The sequence below is a fragment of the Talpa occidentalis genome, unplaced genomic scaffold (genome assembly GCF_014898055.3).
Source record: "Talpa occidentalis isolate TD23 unplaced genomic scaffold, MPIMG_talOcc4v2.1 talOcc4.6, whole genome shotgun sequence".
In the NCBI taxonomy this organism is placed as follows: domain Eukaryota; kingdom Metazoa; phylum Chordata; class Mammalia; order Eulipotyphla; family Talpidae; genus Talpa; species Talpa occidentalis.
In genome coordinates, this window is record NW_023604972.1 from 122,423,525 (window position 1) to 122,446,697 (window position 23,173).

Below are 23,173 nucleotides of genomic sequence, written 5' to 3' on the forward strand. Positions count from 1 at the left end.
ATTGTACATAAAGCTGCTGTATATGTTCTTGTTAGATTTGTTGTAGATGTATTTTTAATTTCATTTGGATAATTACCTAAGGGTGAAATTTTGAGGTCAAAGGGTGGATGTATAGTTAACTGTTAAGAAACTGCCAGCAGTTTTCCAAAATGATTGTGCCATTTTAAACCCCCAGCAGTGATTTGCTAGAGTTTCAGTTATACTGTTTTCTCAGTAACATTTGGTATTGTCTCCCATTTCAGCTCTCTCATCATCATCACTTGTCTTTTTTTGATAAGTACAGATTGCCACTAATTTGGTTCTAACCCCCGTTTCATGTATCTACCATCTCTCATCTCATTTACTCCTTTTAGGGAACCTAATATAGGAAATCTGTATTTTAGAGAGTGCCTGATTCCATTTCCTGTGGTGCCAGTTTTACCTCTTACCTCCTTCAAATAACATTGTCATACTATTGTTAAGACTCAGCATTTTTGGTTTCCCTCCAATCCCTCATCTCACCCGGCATCTTTTTCCTTCCATCTTTTTATCTCATAATGGCTACCTGTCCTTTTTTACAGCATGCTTTTTCTACATTATTTGAAGATGACAGTTTACTAAAATTGTCTTTGAGCTGATGTTTCAGTTCCCTTGTTAGGAGCTTTTTTCACTGTCTTTGCTATTTATTTTTCATGCTTACTCATCCAGGAATGAAAACCAATTTACTGAGACCTAATATTTGAGAACACATTGCACATGCATTGTGTTCCTAGACCTGCTCAATATGTACCAGGCTATAAGTTTTCTGGTCCACAGCTGGAGGGCAGAATGGCATGTTCTAGTTCAATATCAGCTTCTCGGGAGGAATACTGCCAATGTCATTTTTGTGCATTGAGATAGCATCTGCTCTTCCCCCACTCCTTATTCTCTTCCACTCCAAGTAGAGAATGCAAAATTCAACATCTTTGGGATGCCTCTTCCTTTCTCCACTGCCTCCCCATCTTTACTTGTGAATATGTGTTCTGGGATTTAGTGTGCCACTGCTAAGACTGCAACATCTAACTTCACTTATTTCTGGGGGTTGCTATTTTCATATGGATCTAGAAGGGATTCTCTGCCAGACTGAAGATGGTTCCATTCGGCAGAGGAGTAGCCGGACTGTTTTCATGAAAGGAGTGAACTGTCTTCATACCTTCCTTGAAGCCAATAGTTTGGATTTGTTTCCAACAGAAAAGCATGTAGTGGTTAAAAATGATGCTTCTCATTCAGTATTATGGGTCATTTCACCCCTGACATTTCTCACAGTTTCTGACTATGGACTGACCCTAGGTCATGGTTTTTGGTATTTTCTAGAGTTTTCCTTCTTTCTCTTTCCCTACTTCATGTTTTTATGGATGGTCAAAAATTGGAGTGTTTCTCTAGAAATATAATACCGTCATCACTTGGTATCCATGGGGGCCCTTTCCATACTAAAAACCATGGATACTCAAGTCTCTTATAATAAAATGGCATAGACCTACATATAAGCTGCACACATCCTCCTTTATTATTTAAATTATCTCCAGATTATTCTAATAACTCTTTTAGTATAAATGCTCTGTAAATCTTTGCTGTAATATATTGTTTCAGGAATTAGAGGAGAAAGTCTTTACAGGTTCAGTACAGACATAAACATCACAGGCCTGACTATACAATAGGTATTTTTCATCTGAGGTTGGTTGAATTGGCAAATGCATAATCTGTGGTCACAGAGCACCAACTATAAATGTCTCCTTAAGTCCTTTCCTTTTCTTAGGATTTATTACTCTATGTATTTACCTCATGAATCTTGGTTCAATTCTTATTTAAGTCCTAGTTTTCATGAATAACTAATCTGTTTCTCTACTCATCTATATAACAAAATTCAATTATATAAAGAGAGCAAGCTTTAGCATTTTGAAGTATTGTCTCACCAAGAAAGCATCCTCACAAATGATCAGGTGTTTGGGGAGAGAAGGTTGGAAGGAATTTGGGTAATCAAAATTTTGTTACCCTCTTAAAAGGGTGATAGGTGTATGTCTTGAGAGATGCAGTGTCGTTATCTCTGAATAGCACCTGAATTCAAGTCAACTAATCTTTTTTGAAGTCTCATGCTTTACATGAACTGTACTAGAAAGTAGATATATAGAGATGTGTAAGCCATGGTCTCTTGCATTAGGTGATTCAAGGTCTTCCTCTACCTCTGCGTTGTCATGAGTGGGAATGGTGAATCCAGTCTTTCAAATTTGTGAAGAATCTCCCATGTTGTTTAAAAATCTTTCACTCTCATATAAATATGTTTCTTCTTCTCCTAGAAGTATGTCTTTTATACCTGTCAGGAAATCTTTTGACTCTGGAATTACATAACATTGTACCATGAGAATACTAACATTGGTTATGAGAGTCTTTAAAAAATAACACTAGATAGCATAGACACTAATACCAAAGCTTCAGACATTTTGTAGTTACCCTGTGCTGCTTACAATGAGAAATCCCAAAACTGGCTTCCTCAAGGAAATAGGATGACCCTATTCATGACCTTCAAGACTTAGGTAAACACTTCATTCTTTGTGTTGTTCTCTTCATGACCCTCAGAAAAGAAATCAATCTTGACTTTCTTAATCTGGATGTTTAACACCAAGGATACTAAGTAAAGATAAAGCTTCAAGGGGAGAAAAAACAACAATATGCCAATATTATTTTGTATAACAATTCTGTAATTTTGGTAAAAGTGCAAATTTTCCATGCTTGCCCAATGGATGAAAAAAGCAGCTTTGTTACCAGGAAACCATACTCAAGAAATTAGTCCTAAGCAAATGTTGTTTAAATATGAACAATGATGTAAAAAAATAAAAAAATTAATATTTAAAAAAGCAATTGTAACAACAACAACAAAAAAGCAATTAGTCCTGCTAGTATTTTGTTCCATGTAAATTAGCCCTCTCTTCACACAGACATGATAGACTAATACAGGGCCCTATCAGATCTGTGTTAACTGTCACCGAATCATCATCTAGTAGTAGGTTTTTTCTCCCTTGACTCCAGTGAGTGGTAGACAATACTTCAGCCACAAATAAGCAGAATGGAGTTAGGTCTGAAGTTTTGGCATGGCAGGATGCTGTCCACTTCCTTGTCTTGATTTTAGACCTATCATAGCAATTTCTGGGTGTGGATAGGAACTCAACAATCTGGGGTCCTTGATTTTTCCTCCATCTGGTGTGTCTTGCTTGTCACTCACTCAGCAGAAGGTCTCACTAAGCATCTTCTGTGGTTACTATAGGTCTAGCATTACCAGATATTTGATGGTACCTCATGGATGTTTTTAACCATATTTTGCCAAGAACCCAACTTCTACTGCACAAGAATCTACTCAGCTTTTTACTGCCTGAAGCAAGGACAACTCAGTCTTTCTGAAGGGCTCATTCTCAAACAAGGGAGCATTTAAGGCAACATGTCAAGGTGGCTTAGTCATTGGTGTTCCTTCCAGTGTCAGATAAAAGATGGGGTTGGCTCAAATCCTCTCCTCTCCCTAGTGCCCTTTGGGAGGAGTTTCTACCCAGGACACGGCTGATGATGAAAGGCTATCAGGGATTTATAACATGTTTAAGAACAAGGCCAAGAATGGGACCATTATGCAACATCTACCATCTGATTATCAGATGACAGATGCTCCATTAACAAAGGAATTTCCACTGACATTTTCAGGGACACAAAATAATTGCCACTTGAATGCATTTCCAGCTTTCAAAGGAATATAGGAATGGCCTAAGACTATTGCATTCCTGTATTTAGTGAGAGCTTTATGGTTAGTATCTTCTATTATCGGTTTAGTTTCAAACAGATGCCCTCACATGTTTTACTAAAGGAGCCATATTGTGATCATTGTCTAAAATATTTTCATTTAATCATTCAATCATTTGCAAACAGCTGTTGCTCACCCACCATTTGCTAGATGCTGTGCTGGGCACCAATATGATAAAGTGACCATTTTCTATCTTCTAGAAGTACACAAGGTAGTGGAGGTGACAGCTGCTATAAGTCATGGGAGTTGGTGGGGCAGTTATTGAAGAACTTAGAAGAGAGTAAGGAGGAGATTCTATGAGAGGAAATAACATGTACAAACTCACTGAGATTCTCATACCCTGGATATTTTTGAGTAATTACAGGTAGTCTGAAGAGCAGAGCACACTGAGAAGTAGGAGAAAGTGACAATGAATATGGCTGGAAAAATACATTGAGGTTAGACTATAATAAACTTTGAATAGTCTGCAGAGTGTTTTGATCTGTGATTCAGGGTAGTTATAGTTAGTAGTAGACGAGGTTTTCTCTGTTAGGTTGTTTCTCTACTAGACTGTTTCAAATGCTAGTGACCACCATACTGGGTTTGGTGAAAGATCACTCAATGGAAATAGATGCTTTAGAAGCACTTGGTGAATTTTCTTATTATTATCTCCATCTTGTGAGGGAGGAAACTGAAGCATAAAGTAGTTAAGTAACTCACTTAAGGTCACACAACTAGTTAAGTGATCCTGAGCACTCTGGCTTTCAAGTCCTAACTGTACCCTTTATTCTCACTAGAGCTAGAGATCTTTATGCATTTGCCTGGGTTTCATTGATGGTTGCAGATAAAAGGCTACCTTCCAGAAGAGGTTTGATAACTGGCCAAGTTTGAAAAGGAAAGGTTTGATGACCTTGAGAACCAGAAATGAAGGGTACTTCTAAGTCACATGTTCAAATATCTTTCTCTTTATTTTTCATGGTTATTTGAAACTCAGATATCTGGAACTGTCACCTTGACCCATTAAGGACAGAGAAGTACTACAAGGAACTGGAAAAAAAATTAGCAGATTTGATTGAGATCTCTTAAGATGCTGCAAATGCTGCAATAGTATTTGCTACCCAAGATTTTGAAAATTAAAAACTGAAAATGTAAAAAGAGATATTATAAACCTGATAAATACTGATTGTTTGGTTTTGTTTAAATATCCATGGCGAGAACTTGAAAAGACATTGGAGTGTAAACTGAAGTAAAGCAGGACAGACAGGTCCTACAACTGTTTCTCTTTATGCATTGGTATTAATAACATCCAAGCAGGCCTTAGGGCTTCTTCTGACTTTGTACTTACCAAAGGAGCAGGCTATCATTTTCTTTGGAAGCCCAAATGTTAAATATACTTTTACAACATAACTCAAACGTTGTGGTTTTACAACTCATCTGCTTTGTTTTGAATATCTATAGCTCTTTTGCTCCTTAGTAGGAGTCAATATTTACTGGGAATTCGGCATCAAAGATGTATTGTGTAGGAGGAGAAGGATTTACTCCAAAGGCTACAAGCAGTACTGTGAAAAGTGTTCCAGCAAGACATAGCTAACAAAATATAGAAAAAACTTTTAATGAGCTGTTCTTGTGACACATTGCAATTGCTATGCGTAGCACTGATCTCTCTTTCCCTACAAGTGTTTGAGTGAGGATTGGATAACTATTGGAGGGTGTGACTAAGGTAGAATAAGAACATGATGTCTGAGGCTGGACTTGGTGGCTTCTGAAGGTTCCTCCAGCTCTAAAGTATTGAGAAGTAGTTTACAAGCACTGACCTGCACAAAGACCTTATTATTCTATTTGATGATAGTCATGTATTCTGTATGGTAAAGGGAATTCAATCTACTAGGTAGAAGTAGTTGCCATCTTGTTCATTTTCATACCTGTGAAATGTGACTGTGTGCTGAAGATATAGATAGCATATATCTGTGTGCACATGTGTGGCAAATACCCTCAGCAGCGTTAGTGCTCTTACCAGGTTCACAAGGTAGAAAATGGAAAGGTAGTTCACTGATTATATTGTAGATTAAAAAAAAATGGTCCCAGGGTTTTCCCATCTCCTCCCATGCCCCATGTCACTGATACTTCTTGCTAAAGGCCTTTGAATAGAGTCCTTTACTTTATCTGTGGGCATTTTGTTTGGTTTTAATTACAGTGACAATGCCTGAAGGGGAGAGGCTATGGGTTTTTGAATAACTTTCTATGGAGAGATTTTATCTCTTATTTGGCTACCCTAGAATGCATTATTCTTGGTTCAAGATTCCCCTTCCTTGCACAGAGCTATTTTTTAAAAAGCACATGTTAAAATCAGTTGTCATACTAGGCTTTCTCTAGTCTCTTGGGTAAGAGCAAAGCAAAACTATGCACAACATACATAAAAATTGCAAGTCAAAGTGTCCCAAGAGCAGAGTAAATTTCAGACAATATGATGTTACCAGTAGTAACATGATAGAAGTAAAACAATAAATCTACATGGGTGACTAACTCTCCATAAATCTCTCCTGGGTCAAGTGATAAATTTCTCAGGAGCATTTGCAAAACTGGATCCAGCTTTTGTTGCCATAGGGAGGGTGTATATAAAGCAGAGATAACCGCTAGATTAAAAGGAAAATTGGTTTGTTTTCCAGTAGCAATGTTGAGAGGCAGCAATAATGGTTTGGCTAGACCCTGCTAGAAAGTCTGAAAGATGATTCAAAGCCCAAACTTGGAAATGAACTCCTCAGAGGAGTTAACTTTGCTCTACTTTGACTTTCTTTGTACAAGAAATCACTCAATACCTATTTTTCAGGGTCATGGCTTTACAAAAGACTGGGCCATGTTCCCTCAAATCAATGCTGTCCCTAAGACTTGAGTGTCTTCTTAGGACTACTCAAGTTCCTGGGACATCTTGGTAAACAATTAAGTAAGCCCATTCACTAGGGCCTGTATTCCAAGTCAGCACAGACCTTTGCCAGAGAGATTGCAATGCAGTTCTCATCAGTCATCCTCCAAGCTACTAACTTAAACAAGTAATCATCTGTGCCAGGTGCCCCTTCTTTTTCTATTGAGATCACCCGAAAATACTGGCCTCTGACAACTCTGGTAAAAATTCCATATCCAGTTAATTATCCCATCTCCCCTTTACATCTTACTCCCTTGCTCGAAAACTATGTTTGGAATGTTTATGTCACACATATGGATTCTCAGATGGCACCAAGTGAGAGATTAAGCTCATATCTCTGTGTTGTGTAGTTTTCCTGAATTACAGAAAATGGACCAAAGTTTACAGCCACTCTTATGAGACAGAAAGTTATTCAGCAACATACTTCATTGTCAAAACATGGGAGAAGTAGAAAAGGCTTCTAGTACATGGATTTCTGCTCACTCTGTTGCTTTTCTTCCCTAGAATACTTCCAGGGAATTTATTTTTCATTCTACTCTCAAAGTCACTTCAGCAGGTTTACATTACTGGCCTCATTTTTCAGAGACAAAGAGACTAAGACAAAAGAGCAAAGTGGCATGACCATGGCCACGTGACTGAGAAGCAGCCAGGCCAGGGCTTGGCCTCTGGTTCTCAGGCAGATTCCACATGATGCTTCTGCTTCTTCTCCATGGCCAGGTTCCCAGCCTCATGGAGGGAGCAGGGCCTGGAAGAACAAATAACTACAATGATAGTAAAATGAATCATTGAGTTCTAGCATTTGCCATGTGTTAGATACCAGGCTAATAATTCTGTAGTCATTACTGCTTCCACTCTTTGATTCTTGAGGGCTCTCTTTACTACCCCATTAAAAGAATAACCTGGGTTTTGGAGAATGAAAGTGACTTGCTCAAAGTTACACAGGCTGGAAGAAATAGAATCCCTCTCCAGACCTGGGTATTGAGCGAGTGCCATACAGCTAAAAATTGGGAGGAAAAGTAGGACTTCATAAACGGTTTCCTGAACAAGAAGGATAAAATATAACCTGTATTGGAGTTCTAACCCTGTCTCTATTCATCTTTGTGATCCTGGACAAATTTGTTAGCCCTTTGGACACTGGCTTCTTGTTACCAAGTGGAACTAGCGCTGCTTGGCTTGACATCTCACAAGGATTCAGCTGGGCCAGATATGCCGATGGTCTGTCTAAGCTGAAGAACACCGGATACTGTTTTTAGGTTAGAATGAGGTCCACAGTCTTAGTGTGCTGACACCTCATAGGGACCAGAAAATCTGGTCTTTTCCCTCCGTGCCTCAGTCCCTCCACATTTGTGGAGGGATTGGTAAAGAAGCACTTCTTTCTTGGAGAATGTGCGCTCATGAAAGTATCTCCACTTCCTTATGGTGTAAAAACTCATAAAGGGAAATTAAGCTGCTGTGCTTTCCAAAGAGTGTATTTTTGTGCATCTTCTCATTGGCTGCCAGGCAAAGCAATTGTCAGTCAACAAACCAGGTAGATAGAGTCACTGCCCTGAGGGGTGTTATATTCTGAGAATGACTAGCAAACTTCTCTCTTCCTGGAACAAACAGGGCTTTCAGAGGGAAGATCCTGGGGCAGCTTGTGGCCAAGACAGAATCAATTTGCTCTTATATCTAAGGTCATTGACTATCCCAAGCAGCCATTTAACAGTTGACTCCTGTGGGGCAGGGGCATTTAATATATTTTTTCCAGCCCTCACAATGCTCCTCTGAAGTAATGTTATAGCATTATTACGAAGGAAGAAGTGAGTCTCTGGGGGAAATAGCCAGGACCAGAGGCACGTAGGCTTCTCACCAATCTTCCTGCCATGTCATCCATTTGCTGTCACTTAAAAACCAGCCAGATCCAAAGGGCCGCCTTTCATCCAGTGCTCTCCCACATCCATCAGGCCCTCACTGGGCTCGGGAGGACCTTGATGGAGGGGAAGAAAAGCTCACTCCATGCTTCCAGCCTGGATTGGTCTCGGTCAACCACCCCTATGTTTTGTTTTGTTTTGTTGACAGTTTATCAAAGACTTCTCTTATATCCATTTAGATGGGTTTCCATTTAGTTGTGGTGATATATTTTTGGAAATTTTATGCCTTGGGGTACAAACTTGGAACTTAGAGGGAATAAAGCAGATACAATAGTCCATGGGCCCCATCCTACTTTGCTTCCCACACCCCCCCTCACCCCTAGTAACCTTAATTTTACCAACAGATTTCTAGGGTCTTATTAGCTTGGTTTTGAGTGACCCTTTGTTTTGTTTCTCTATAGTCCACATATAAGTGACACCATTCGATATTCATCTTTCTCCTTCCTAGTAATTTCACGTAGTGTGATCCCCTCCAATTTTTAGAAAACTTTTTTTTATTTCCCTAAATTTTGCCTCATTTAAGGTAATTTTGTAGTTGTAAAAATGACACCTGAAAACCTTTCTGTCACAACCTAATCACAGGAGATTACTGGCAATTATTCCTAACCATGAAGTACAGAGAAAACAGCTCACAGATCTTCCTTTCACCCAGATAGCTTGCATCCTACCCACCTTCACATATGTTAAACTGAAAATGCTCACAAATAACAAAGCCTGGCTCCGGGGGAGAAAGGAAATGTGGTCCCCATGGAATTCTGTCTGCTGATCTTTGCATTTCTTGTATTTCTTTACACATGAGAACTGCCCATTCGCTTGTGAACTCTGTGAGCCCCTGTAACCTTTTGGTGAGGCTGGGGGATTCCAAACCGCATTTCTAAGCATTTTCCCAACTTCTGAGGAAAGGAAGCCCTGTGTGTTAATACTCCAACCCAGGGACCCTGCTTTCTTGTGGCTAGTCCTGGAGAGCTAGAAACCCATCCTGGCAGGTACAGCCAGGGTCACAGGTGGAAGACACACGCCCTGCTCCTTTGAACTTTGCTGCTGTTATCTTGGTGGTGGTGGTTGTTATTTAGGAAGAAAGACTTCAAGGGGATCAGATCCACTGACTGCAGGGAAGGTCTCAGACTTCTTGTCATAAGCAGATGGTCATACTACTAACAGGTCACCTACCAAGTGTGTGCAGTTTGCAGAGGACACCTCCATCAGAGGTGCTGTAAACACTGGCCAAGGACCTGACTTTATTACTCAAAGCAAGTAGGATTGCAGGGGCAGGGAGGAAAGAAAGACCAAGAGATGGAATTTAGAAATAAAAACAATGCAGGTAACCCAAGAAATATTTGTTTGAGCAGTCAAAATATTTTCCTGTTTTAAGAATTCATGTCCCCTATGTAATTGCAAAGAAAATATAAAATAAGATGCAATGACTAGTTTACTAAGTAACAGGTACAAGGGAACCAACATCAGGAATTCACATGCTTAGATTTGAGAAAGAAGAGGGGAAGAGAGAAAATGTTGGAATGCTGATGTCCATTTGAGGAAATAAAAAGACTTCCATGAGCGTCTAATATGCAGAGGAGCCACTGAACATTACCTGCCCCATGGCTTCACTAGAGACTGGAGGAATGTTCCATAGAGTCAAGGGCATGATATAATAAAGCATCTGTCTGTTTACTTTGGCATGTGTAAGAAGAGTTTGCTAAGCACAACTCTGATAGGGCCCAAAGCCAGCACCATTTGAACAGGACAAGGGAATTTTCCCTTGGGACAAGGCTTTCTCGACTTCCCACTCTCAGGAGCCTGCAGATGTCTGCAAGAGAAATGTAAAATTTATCAACCTTCTTGGAAAATTCCTGAAGTAGAACTGGATTGCCTAGAATACTGCTCTATCTTGGGGGGACCCACGAGGAGGCTGAAGGAAGGTTGTAGGAGGGACTAAAGGGCTTCCTAGTGAAATGAACCCATAAATCAACAACGCAACCCCTCTGGAGTGTTCCCCCATCTACAGTGCCAGTATCTAGTATTAGGGGCTGGTTTTCCCTCTTGCCAGGCTGAGCATTGCCCTTTGGGCTTGCCCATCCCAGACTTCATACCATTGCATGCCCAGAGAGTGCTCTCAGGTGTTCATCCCAGGTGGCAAATCCAGGGTGTAAGGGGATCTGAACTTTGCCTTCTGGGCTTTGCTTATGCCACAAATTGGCCAAGGATATATGCTCTGAGCAGTACAGAGTGGTCATGAAAGCTTCTGGAAGGGGGTGAGTCTCAACCACAGGCCTCAAGAGTGCTCTTTCAGGGATGGTATCAAGTTAGCTGGTTTGGCTTCAACCTTCACCCAGACTTAAGCCCTGCAGCTTCAAAGATTAAATGGGTGTGACGACCGAAATATAAATTTGGTCACAAGTGAAGCTGAATTGTTGAGGGGTGGCACCGAAGCAAACTCAGCAAGAATGACATTCAACTGAGTCTTAATCATTCACTCGAGCCCTAATTGAGTCGGTCACTCCCATATCTGAGCAATGAGGGAACCCTCCCACAGGGAAGTCTGGCAGTTGGCTAGATCTGGGGAGCAGCCAGAAGGGGAGGAGTTGACCCTATGGCTGATTAATGTTCAAAGCAAGGAAAAAGAAAAGCAAAAAAAGTAATTGTCACTTCAAACACTTGCAAAGAGTGCGATTTTCTCCAAGTCCTACAGCAACGTGCGTGGGGAGAGTAGATCTCACCCTCTTCCTTTCCCTGGTGTGGCTTTTTGTTTCTCATCATGCTCGAAGTTCTTGGTAAACTGATTTACCTTGGATAAAAAAATATTGAGGTCAATGAAAAGTGGTTCTTCCCAAGGATGAAGGATATTGTTCCTCCCCCAACCCATTCCTTCTGGAAAGATCTTGACTGGCCTTCAGTTACTCCATTCGTGAACACACGCAAGTGCTCTGCCAGAGGGTTTGGGTCTCTGCCCAGACTCCCAGGCACAGACTCCGTAGCCTCCATGTCTCCCTTCTACACAGCGATCCGTAGGTCGCAGCCTGAGAAACGAGGGAGATTATTTTCGCGGAAACAATTCTCTAAAACGTCCAACTAGCTAAGATTTTTGTTCTACTTTTGCTTGCTGAAGCCCCTGCCTACCCCCTGTCCTATATCTGCCTTCTTTATAATTCCCTGGCTGATTCTATTACCCTCTCCCCAGTGTAGGACTCCTTTACCTTCAGGCAAAATAGGCCAAGGCCAAACGAGTTTCACATTTCTGAGTGTGATTTTGTAAGAGCCTCCAAGTAGGGCAGTCATTGGCATCTCCTCAAAGGAACATGAAGGCTTTTCTCCCCAGTGCCATTGCAATAGCTTCTTTGGGTGACCAGAACCATGGATAGCCAGATTACACTGAGCACTTCTACTCTAATGAGCAAAACCCAGTTGATTTCTTTTCTTTCCTGTTTTTCCCTCAAGGATTCAGGGAATTGCTAAAGGCATCACACAAGCCTGCCACACCTCCTTCAGAAAACTTGGAGACATTCTCCTAAGGGTGTGACATCTGACGAGGCCCTGGGCGTCCTCTCAAGCTGAGGCAGGAAGGTGGAAAGGAAAGCTATGACTTTCACACTGCCATCTCCACCCCCAGCCTTTCCCGGGCATTATAACTCTCCAGGCAACCAGAGAGGACGGGCTATGATGTCCAAACAGAGAATGGTTACCACAGGCTGTTTGATGGACAATTTCTGGAAGCTCTAGCTCAAGTACTCTTCACCATTCACTCACCAGGCATTTGTGGTGTATACCTATTATGTGCCAAAATTCTAGGGCTGCGAAGTAGTTGGCATTACTACTGCAAAGTCTAGCAAGGGGAGAGGCTAGGGCAAGACCCTCATGGCCAGGGTGGGGTCCTAGGCACAAGGTAAATGTCTTTTGGGCCCAGTTAGCCCCTATTGTGGTTTCTAGTTCCCCTTCTGGTATCTCCTGGGTGGACGAAGAGAAGAAACAAGGATATAAGGTGGTGCTTCTCCTCAAGGGAGGAGGCTTTGGAGACTTCCAGAGTCCTGGATGGCCTTCAATGCCAAAAGGTGCTTGCTCTTACATAAGCCCCTTTTCTCTAGTTCCGAGAAGGCAACCAGCTTGTAAATCAGAACCTTTAAGAAATGAAGACTATAATTTTTTTCATTTCCTTTGCCTTTTCTCTATTTCATTTCCTCTCTTCACTTCCTTTCCTTTCATCCTGCCACACTACTGTCACTCCCAGAAAGCCTCGTGGCCTCCTCCCTGCCTGTAGGATCCAGCTCAGACATCTCAGTCTGCTCCTCCATGGGGTGTGGGCTCCATAGAGAAGTGTCAGACATGATAGCAGAATGAGCCGTGCTCTTGGTCTTTTTCAGAGCTTGCATTTCACAGATATTAATGGACTTCCTTGTCTGGAAATTTGAGGATTGTTAGTATTTTTTTTTTTTTTTCAAAATCAGCATTTACTTTTTTGCTTAAAGCCTGAAAAAACTTAGGTCTTCTCCCCCACTCTCAGTCCCAGCCAAACCCAACAGACCCATGAGAGCAAGCTCTGACCCCAATCTCTGACCCTTGGAACCAGCTGAAACAAAATGTACCCACGTTTTTTTCAGCGAGGTTTCGTCTTGCCTGCCTTATCCCCATAACTGAACAATGATAACAATCCTCCATACTTTACTACATAGATAAATTATTAACAGTGGGCTGAGCCTTTTCCCAGCTTCTAAGGAATGACGGGTTAGAGTCCCAGCATTCTCCTTGTCAGCGTAAAACATGCAGAGGAAGAAGGTTGCCCAGACCACAAGGCTCTACGAAACATAGCAAAGATGCCGCTGGCTTCAATCTGGAGTATAAGTGGGGTGACAGACGGCAGGAAGGCCACAGGTGAGACACTTTGGGGATTTTCACCTTTCTTTGTCAGTTTTGAATCTCTCCTTTCATCTTCTCTTCTGGGATAGAGTATGGGGGCGGGGTGGAGGCATGATTAGGATATCAAAGTTTGCACAAAAGTCTTAGGGAACAGTCTGAGATTTAACAAGCATTGGGAAAAGATGGTGTGTTAACATAAAGACCAATGTCAAGGCCCACTTTGGACCCTGGGGATCTCTGGGGGGAAAGTGTGAGCCTGTCATGGGAGTGACATCAAAAGACCAGCATGGTCATGTGATCGGTGTGGTCACGTGACTGGCCCTAAAGGTGCGGGGAAGGGAAGCCAGGGGAAGCGGACCCAGGACTCAGGTGTCAAGGACACGTTGCCCTGGTGAGGCATTGGGAATATCTCCGGCTCTCACTAGAAGGCAGAGGGACAGAGAGAGGCCAGATGCCAGTCTGTCAACTGTGAAGAGTGACTGAGGCCCATGTCAGGGTGACTTGGGCTGAGTTTTTATTGTTGTTTCATTTTGTGTTTTAATTTTAACAGACTTCATTTTGGGGGGCAGTTTTAGGTTTACAAAAAAAAGGTGCACAGAGCACATGGTTGAAGAACTCAGACAGTGACTGGTAAACTATTTGGGCATCGTCTTTGGCCAATTATAGTACCCCTTGCTGTATCAAAATGGCAATCAAATGATACTGACAAAATCACATTTGCCTTTATCATAAAATGTGATTCCAAGAAGGAAGAAGGGTCTTGGGGAGATTGGACTTCCCAGGATTTCTAGGATGCTTTGAAGCCAGAGTCTTCATCTGCATTGGAAGTGAATTTTCAGTACAGTTACCAGATGGATGCTCTGGTAACAAACCTCCTTATGGGGCCCAGAGGTGTTGCTGTGCCTTGCCTTTGTAGTAAGTGGTTTTTTCTTCCCATATTGTTTACATTTTAAAGTTACTGAATAGTTGGTATCATATTCAACGTAAACTTGAGTTACTAAGTTTTATTCACATTATATTTTTAATATTTGTGCATGTTGACATTAAGTAAATCTAGTTCATTCACTTCAAACACTACATTTCTTTATTCATTTCCCTATTGATGGACATTTGTTATTTCTAATTTCAAACTATGAAAAATGGTGAGGCACTGGGAAAAAAAAAAAAGGTGCACAGAAAGGACAGAGCATTCCCGTATCCCCTGCTCTCCTTTACACACAGAGTCCTCTTACTAACATCTGCATTAGTGAGTCCATTTATTACAATGATGAATCAATACTGATACTTTAGTTTTAACTAAAGTCTACAGTTGCATTAAGGTTCGCTCTTCATGGTGTATAGGTCTGTAGGTCTTGACAGATGATTAATGTCATGTATCTGTAATTACAGTATCTACAGAATAGTGTCACTACCTGAACAATCCTGTCTTCTACTTATTTATACATCCCTCCCTCCCACTGTCCCTCCCTCCCTTCCTCACTTCCCCCAGGCCTCTGGCAATCATTGATATTTCTACTGTCTCTAGCTTTGCCTTTTCTACAATGTCATGTGGTTGGAATCACACATAATGTCACCTTATTAGACTGGCTTCTTTCGCTTAGCGATAATGCTTTTAAGGTTCTTCAGTGTCTTTCCCTGCCTTGGTGGTTCATTTCTTCATAACACTAAGTAACAAGTCATCGTGTGGATGTGCCATCGTTTGCTAATCAATTTGGGCAAAATTTTCAGTGAGATCAATGGCAGAAACAATGGAAAGGGTGAATGAAGAGAAAGCAGCAGGGCCAAAAGATGGGACTGAAGCAAGCAGTAGGAAGGTTCGGAGGAGCAGAGAAACAGACATGTGTGCAGATGCCTGGACTGGTATAAGGCAGGGTCCTGGAGACCAGTGCTCAGTGGGCGAGACTCAGTTACCTCTGAGCCCCACCAGGCCCTCCCTGCTGCTATGGGCAGAGGACAGAAACCTCATGTTTCATGGCAGACATCCAGTATTTGTTGTACCCCAAAACCTGCCATACTATTTCTAAAGTAAGTTTTCTCAGACACCAGGAGATCTGAAGCTCCTTAGCTTGGCCAGACATCTCTGGCAGGTCTCAACTGCTATTTTGGCTGAGTTCCTCCATGCCAATGGGAGGGGGCAAAGCATGCATGGGTCATTCACCTCCCGAGCAAGAATGCCTCTCTTGCCACCACATACACCTGCCCTATGAAGTGCTATGTGGACAGAACCAGAACCAGAACCAGACTGCAGGGAGATGGGGGTACCAAAGGACCAGGTCAAAAGTATTAGAGTCTGGCTCACCACACACTCATGTTTTGACTCAACCCAAGGCAGCAGAAGTAGCCAAGCCACCACGTGCCATGGGAACAGTGAGTGGGCAATTCAGGTGCTAAGAAACAGCAGTGAGAGCAAGAGGAGCCAAGCCCTGGAGTCCTGCCTGAGGAGCACAGCAAACATTGTGGATGGAAGAGGTTAACTCTCAAGGAGTGCCCAGCTACTCCAAGAGTAGTAGAGCCAGGACTTTGACTGCTAGTTTGGGGTTCTTCCTGTGGCACACCGCCTGCCTCCAGTTACCCTCAGAAAATCCTAGCCGCAGGCCACCTTGAATGTCCTGTTTTATTTTTCTAAACTTTTTTTTAATGCTTTGATTTAAACTGGTGCCAACCTGAGCAGGACCAAGGGTCTGATTCTTTTTTTTTTTTTTAAGATTTTTTTTAACATTTATTTATTCATGCCTACAGGAACGGGGTACAGGGCCTCCCTGGTGGTGCAGAGGTTGAGTGCTGGGCTGCAAAGCTGCCCACAGCCTCTGCAGTGCTGGTTTGATCCCTGGCCACCGGCAAGGGTCCCACATGGCGTGACAGACCTCTCCTGCCATGCCCGCTGCTCCCCTCAGCAGTGTATTTAGTCAGTCTGCCTGTTCTTCTCCCCACTCTGGCTCTGGTGAATTCTCTCACCCTCCCGAGCTTCAACTATACCCAGTGCTTGTATAAATAAATCTTTGGAAAAAAAAAAGAACGGGGTACAGGCCAGATGTGCAGGAGGGTGAGAGGATTCACCAGAGATAGAGCGGGGAACAGAACAGGCAGACTGACTGAAATACATTGCTGAGGGGAGAAGCAGGCAAGCCAGGAGAGGTCTGCCACACCATGTAGGTGTCTCCCTGGCCAGCCAGGATCGAACCTGCACTGCAGAGGCTGTGGTCAGCCCCACAGCGTGGTGCTCAACCGCCTGTGCCACCAGGGGCGGCCCAAGGGTCTGATTCTTGAGAGCAGAAGAGTCCATAACAGAGGTGGAACAAGCAAGAATATGGATAAGTCAGTTCAAAAATTGCAGGGCCAATAGCAATTCACATGGTAGACTCACCAGCTCGATGCAGCTCCCCAGGCAAGAAAGCACACCATCAGATGTGTGTTTGATGCTTGGCCACTACTTAAAGCCAGGTGCTCTCCCAGGGCCCACAGCAGGCATTCCCTGATACCCATGTCACTTTCCTTGATGTAATGAAAAGGGTAGATGAGGGTGAAAGAGACAAGAGGGTATTTTGCTTGGGATCTGTCCACATCTGATCCATGTGTGTGCTCGGTGACTTACACAGTCAGCACGAGGATGGAGAAAGATTAAGAATTTCTTCCCCCAAGCTAAGATTATGGCAGCTCCTTGGCATTAAGACTGAGCATAGAGGCTCAACCAGGAGCACATTTTCATGCTTTGTCTCCACCATTACATAACTAAGGGGTCAAGGGTCACATGCACAGTTAATTAGACACCAAGGGGTGAGGACACTGGGCTGGTCAGAGAGTAATTAGTTGCCTTCCCACCATTAAGTACTTTAAATGGCAAACCTGAAGAGGGGGAATTGCTCACAAGGAATCCCAGTGTTGATTCCATGCATTTCCAAGGTGCCGAGGTCAGAGCCCTCAACCACAGGGGCAGCAGAGAGAGCTCGGATATCTCCAGAAAGGCAAGCAGGGGACAGTGAGACTCAAATCACACCATAGCACAGCCCGGGAGAGCTCTCCCAACACTCCAGCATCTCCCTGCATCTGCTGGATCTGGCAGAGCTCCAGGGCCTTGTTGGCACATTTTGGCCCCCTGTGGGAGCTGAGCTGTTAACACCAAGTTCTGTGTATCTAGAAGCACCTACGAGAAAGGTAGATCCAGTGTCTCACTGCAATCTGTCTGTTTTCTTGGGGCATCTGCTATTTGGATGCTAACCAGCACAGACATTTCATCTTAATTTCTTGCTCATTTGCATTTGTCTTGCTGTGGGAGTCCTGCCTGTGGGAATCCAGACCACATCCTACATTTGGTGACAGTGGAGAGAAAGAGAAAACACTGCTGGACTCGGTTACCCTGTCGCAGCAACATGAATCACTTGCCACATAAATCTCCTTTCCTCCTCCCACCCACAATCCCCCCTCCACACAGGCTTTTCATCACGCTCTCCAGACTCACCTACCATCTTTTATCTTAGTCTGTGCCCTCCTTCCTACCCATCCTGTGTTTCTCAGGTATAGACTGGAGCACATTTAAATACCTATCCCTAATGAAAGTAAAGCTTCAACAGGGACAGAGTTCTCAGACAATACAAGATGGGCACAGAACTAAAGTGGCATGCAGAGACTGGTGCTAGCTTTCACAAGGACTCGTCACTATAAGATCCTGCCCTGAATTTGGGGGACGTCACAGAAGCAATACTCTTGGCAGAGCCCAGAGTCCTATCCTTGCTCTAGTCTATAAAACTAAAGCATGGCTCAGTCCTTCTTTCACATATTCTCTCAAAAAGTATTGATTGAGCGCCGATTCCATAACAGGGTAGTTGCTGATACCACCAAGGTGAATGAAATATAACCCTTGTCCCCAAGAAGCCTGTAGGTAATAGAGACACCACTAATGGCAAAGACAGGTGTGATGGTTTCCATAGTCACGAAGGACACAGGGGGAATGCTTTCCATGAGAAGGTCTGGAACCCACATGGGATGATCTGGGAAGAACTTGGAAGGTCTTGAGGCCTAAACTAGCCCTGGATAGCATGTTCCTCATGGAAGGAACCTAGGGCAAGAGCAGAGGCTCTGAGAAAGATCTGGTGATTGGGAAGCTAGACTTTGAAGGTAGCCATCTTGCTGTGTGGCAGGGGAAGGGGTGTGACCTGAGGGCAGAGGCAGAGCCAACTGAGGATGGACTTTGAGGCTAGTGAGAAGGTGGAGACCAAGGAAAATTATGAAAGGACTGTGGACAGAGTGAAACAATCAGATTTGCATTTGCAGGAGAAAAGTCCTGGCTGAAATGTAGCAAAGAGCTTGGAGAAAACAGGACAGGAGACACAGAGAAAACTTAGGACTTTGTTAGAATAAAATTTGGCTAGAAATGACATTCCTTGGAAGTCTCTTTCTCCTCGCCTGCCCACCTGGAGCTTCCTGTTATAGGGGAAGGCAAACTGGAGAAAAGGGTTTCAGGAAACTAGCTTATTCCATAACTGTGTCATTTTTGTGTTGTCAGTAACTGTAATAGCTTTGTTTATAGTCACCATTGTGTGAAATCACCATCATGTAAATATTTCCCCCTGATAAAGCTAACTATTTGTTCGGTAACCATACCTGCTCCTGCCCAGTGTTTGCCCTTCACGAGGCTCAGGGCTCCTGCTGCCTGGCACATCTTCACAGCCTGTCTCTGGTGGAAGTTTATTCTCAAGCAGAAATGCAATTCTCAAGACACTTGTTCCAGCCCAGAGAGGCAGAATAAGATGGGTTAGATCATGGCCTCAGCAGAGCAAGGTCATGGACCACCAAGTTCATTGATTCATTCCTCTTTGCTACAGGATTGTGCACAAATTAAGCTTCAATCATTGACCCCAAAACAGAATTATTTTAAATATTGTCATTCAAAACACAGATTCTGGCAAACCACCTGCTGCTTGTTAGCTCCCCACATGAGTATCCATGCCCAAATATCCCCTTTTTATAAAGACAATAGTCATACTGGATTGGGTCCCACCTAATCTCATGTCAACTTGATCACCTCTAAAAGACCTTCTCTCCAAATGAGGTGACATTCTGAGGTACTGGGAGTTCATTTCAGCATATGAATGAGGGTTGGGGGAAGAAGTCAAACCAAAACAACTTTTAACTAGAATTTTCCATGAAAAATGAATAAAGGTCCTCCTGCCTGGCACTTAGAAACTCTCAATAACATTAGATTATGAGAGCTATAAATCAGAAGGCCCCAGGTTAGTGGATAGTAGGTTTGAATGTCGTTGGCTTTACCAGTTATTTATACCTTGTGACTTTTTTTTTTAATCAGACAGGGCTTATACCATGCCGAGTATTTTGAATAATACTCCTGGCTACAGGGAGCAAGGTGAGAAGGGCGAGGACCAGTGAGGTCTCTGATTTTTCTTTGTCCTTCAAGCTGTTCATACTGTAGAAAGCAACTAGCCCCACAGAGGAAAGAAATGGCTAGCCTTTCTTTTATTTTATTTTATTATTTTTTAAGATTTATTTATTTACTTACTTGTTTATTTATTTATACAAGAACCAGAGTACAGGCCAGAGGTGTGGGAGGGTGAGAGGATTCACTAGAGAGAGAGAGAGGAACAGAACAGGCAGACTGACGAAATACACTGCTGAGGGGAGCAGCGGGCGAGACAGGAGAGGTCGGCCACACCATGTGGGACCCTTGCTGACCGGCCAGAATCGAACTGGTGCTGCAGAGGCTGGAGACAGCTTCACAGTGCTATGTTCAACTGCCTGCACCACCAGGGGAGGCCCTAGTCTTTCTTTTAAAGAGGACCAGGGAAGACCTTGACTTCCTGATGAGCCCACAAAAACTGCTTCACCCATGTGGTCCAGGCAGAGCCACCATGAAGTCTTAAGATGAAGCTTATTCAAATATATCCTAGATGGCTGACCTCGAGCTGCCTGGAGGAGCTACTGATGTGAAGAGTGTTTACTCACCTCAGTGTACCTTAGAATCAGCCCTTTAAAAAAATAAAGTGTGCTATGTTTTATGTGGATGGTTAGATAGACCAGGTAGCCCAATGTGACTTCCAGGTTAAGAGGAATAAGAGGAAAGATCAGAAGGCAAGCTTCTGACTCAGAAGAACCAGACAAGGCGGGTCAGTGGCCTCTTTGTAGAGCTTTCTGGGCACAGCCTGGTACCTCTTAGTGAGGCCCTTGGCAGCTGTTGGTGGCTGCCCTGAGTAACTGCAGTGGCAAGTGGTTGAGGAGACAGCATGTAACTGGGAGAAGGAGTAGCTGACATACTAGGCCACTGTCCAGCCAAGCTGCCAAGGGAAAAATGAATGGGGGGAGGTGTCGTTTCTGTTGAGGGAGATACCAGAAGGTTGTCTTCCACAGAGAGGTTTTAGCAAGGTAGACTTTGCCATTCACTAACAGTCTGCACACTCTTCTCAGAAACATGGACTCCCTGGGCTCGAAGGTCAAAGCAAGGTTGCTTGCTTCTCTTGTTCCTCCAATTCCTGTGTCTGCTTTCACCAGGTAAACAGGGTTTCTGAGGTCCAGTTGGAAAATCCTGAAGTTGGGGGGCTCTCTGCTGCCCCAAAGCTTTGTGACCTTGGACAAGTGATTGTACCTTATTGGGCTCTGTTTCATCATCTCTAATTTGAGGAGCTTGGTGAGATGGGAGTCACGTACTCTTCATGCTGGAAGGGATTGTAAAACTCCAGTCCAAGGCACTGGGCAGATAAGAACCCTAAGGCTGAGGGGTGACGTGACTTACTTGCAGTCACAGAGTTAATGAGGGAATAGGAGCCCAGGACTCTGGTGTCTTGACACCCGCCTGGGACCTGTTCCGTTCACACTCCTCTTGCTGCTCATAGGGCCCAGATCTTACATTTACCCCTCATGAGACTGAAGTCGAGAGCCACGTACCCATTTACAGAAAAGAAAACTGGTTACTCATTGAGTAGCAGAGTCAGGACTTTGTTAGTTTGGGGCTCTTCCTGCTGCACACCGCCTGCCTCCAATTGCCCTCAAAATCCCAGCCACGGCCCACCTTGAGTGTCCTGTTGCATTTTTTTTTTTTTCTGAGTGCCCTGCTTTCAGCTGAAGGGCCAACCTCAGCCAGAGCAGGGTCTGATTCTTGAGAGCTGAAGGGTCCATGACAGAGGTGGAACCGGCGGGCAAGAATACTGAAAACTCATATTCCTCTTCCAGTGGTGAATTAGTTTGCAGTGGACAGATGAGATTTTAAGGAAATTTTACACAGCTGACATCAGAATAAACTGGTTTTCAAGGGTGGAACAAAATGAGCTAACCAGGTACACCCTGGGGTGGGTGGCGCTGCGGCAGCCTCTCTGCTCCAGATGAGGTTTTTTTTTTTTTTTTCTTTTTTTTTTTAATTTTTTTTTAATAGAGGCATGTTTTTATTTATTTATTTATTTATTTATTTATTTATTTATTTTGTTTGTTTGTTTATACAAGCACTGGGTATAGTCAGAAGCGTGGGAGGGTGAGAGAATTCACCAGAGCCAGAGCGGGGAGCAGAGCAGGCAGACTGACGAAGTACACTGCTGAGGGGAGCAGTGGGCGGCAGGAGAGGTCTGCGTGCCATGTGGGACCCTCCTCCGGTGGCCGAGGAGCAGCCGGGGATCGAACCGGTGCCCAGAGGCCGCGGGCAGCTTCGCAACCCAGCGCTCAATCGCTGCTCCACCGGGGAAGCCCCAGATGAGGTTTTGACACTGGCTTTCCTGCCCTCTTCTCATCCTCTCCCTTCATCTCTGGCGTCCAGCCCTTGGTATCTGTCTGGTGAAAGTACACCTTGACTCCCCTCTGATCTCCCAGTTCCACGTGGGATGCAGGTCTCCATGTGAAAGATTGAACAATAAAGCTGAGAGTAAAATTTGGAATACATGCATGACCTCAGAGTAGCCACAGGTTGCTTAAGCAGGACACCAAATATGTGCCCTAAACACAGGTGTCCCAGGTAGGACCAGCACCCCTCAGGGTCCACAGGAAGAGTCACTTCCTCTGCCTCAAATGAAGCATCTGTGCCTTCTCAGGGAAAGAAGAGACAGAACCTAAGATCTCTCCAGAGGGGGCCTAGATATTGGACAGCATGTGCCTGCATTTCAGTATGTGCCCATGAACCCCCATTATCAGGTCAGTGTCACTCTGGGGGAGAACCACAAGGCAAGGTTGTTTGTACCCGTTACACCAGTACTACCCAGTAGAAACTTTAAACACACATGTGGTTGGGAAAACCTTCATCCTGCTCCCAGCAGCTGACCAGAAACACGTGTGACAAAATGCAATGCCCACCCCCCACCCCCCAGTCTCTCCTCAGCAGCTAGTCCTAGAGTGACAAAGACACCTGGCCAAAGTTGGAAGCAACTGCTCTTGTTCTTTGATAAGCCTCCATCTCCTGATCTCAGCAGTGTGTGTGTGTGTGTGTGTGTGGTAGAATGTCTGCCTTTACCCATGTGACTGGCCTTATAGGAGTTCCAGAGTTAATTATTAACAACCAAGCAAATTCACAGTGATCCAGGACTAGGTCTTGCTACAAGGTTTCTGTGTTTCTGGAAGCACATTTTTATGAGGACTTTGCCCGCATTGGAAGCCTCCTCCAGGCCCAGGACAGAGAGACAAACAAACATTGGGTCTGTAATTTCAGTCAGTAGAGACCCGAGCCTAACACTATAGGGAGCTCATTTGGAAGATTTTTCTAGGAACATGGACTCTCCGGTTTGACATCTTAGC

At 43.7% G+C, this 23,173-nt stretch overlaps 1 protein-coding gene across 4 annotated transcripts in view; it reads left to right on the forward strand.

Moving 5' to 3' along the window:
• Positions 1 to 23,173, forward strand: part of PRLR (prolactin receptor) — a 141,892-nt gene that overhangs the window by 25,392 nt on the left and 93,327 nt on the right. Inside the window, exon 1 of one of the 4 annotated variants that reach the window (XM_054688400.1) lies at positions 13,059 to 13,471. The exons of the other annotated variants lie outside the window; for them this stretch is intronic. The gene's annotated coding sequence lies outside the window, so the exon portion shown is untranslated. Of the gene's footprint in view, positions 1 to 13,058; positions 13,472 to 23,173 lie in introns of those variants that run through there. 4 annotated transcript variants of the gene reach the window in all.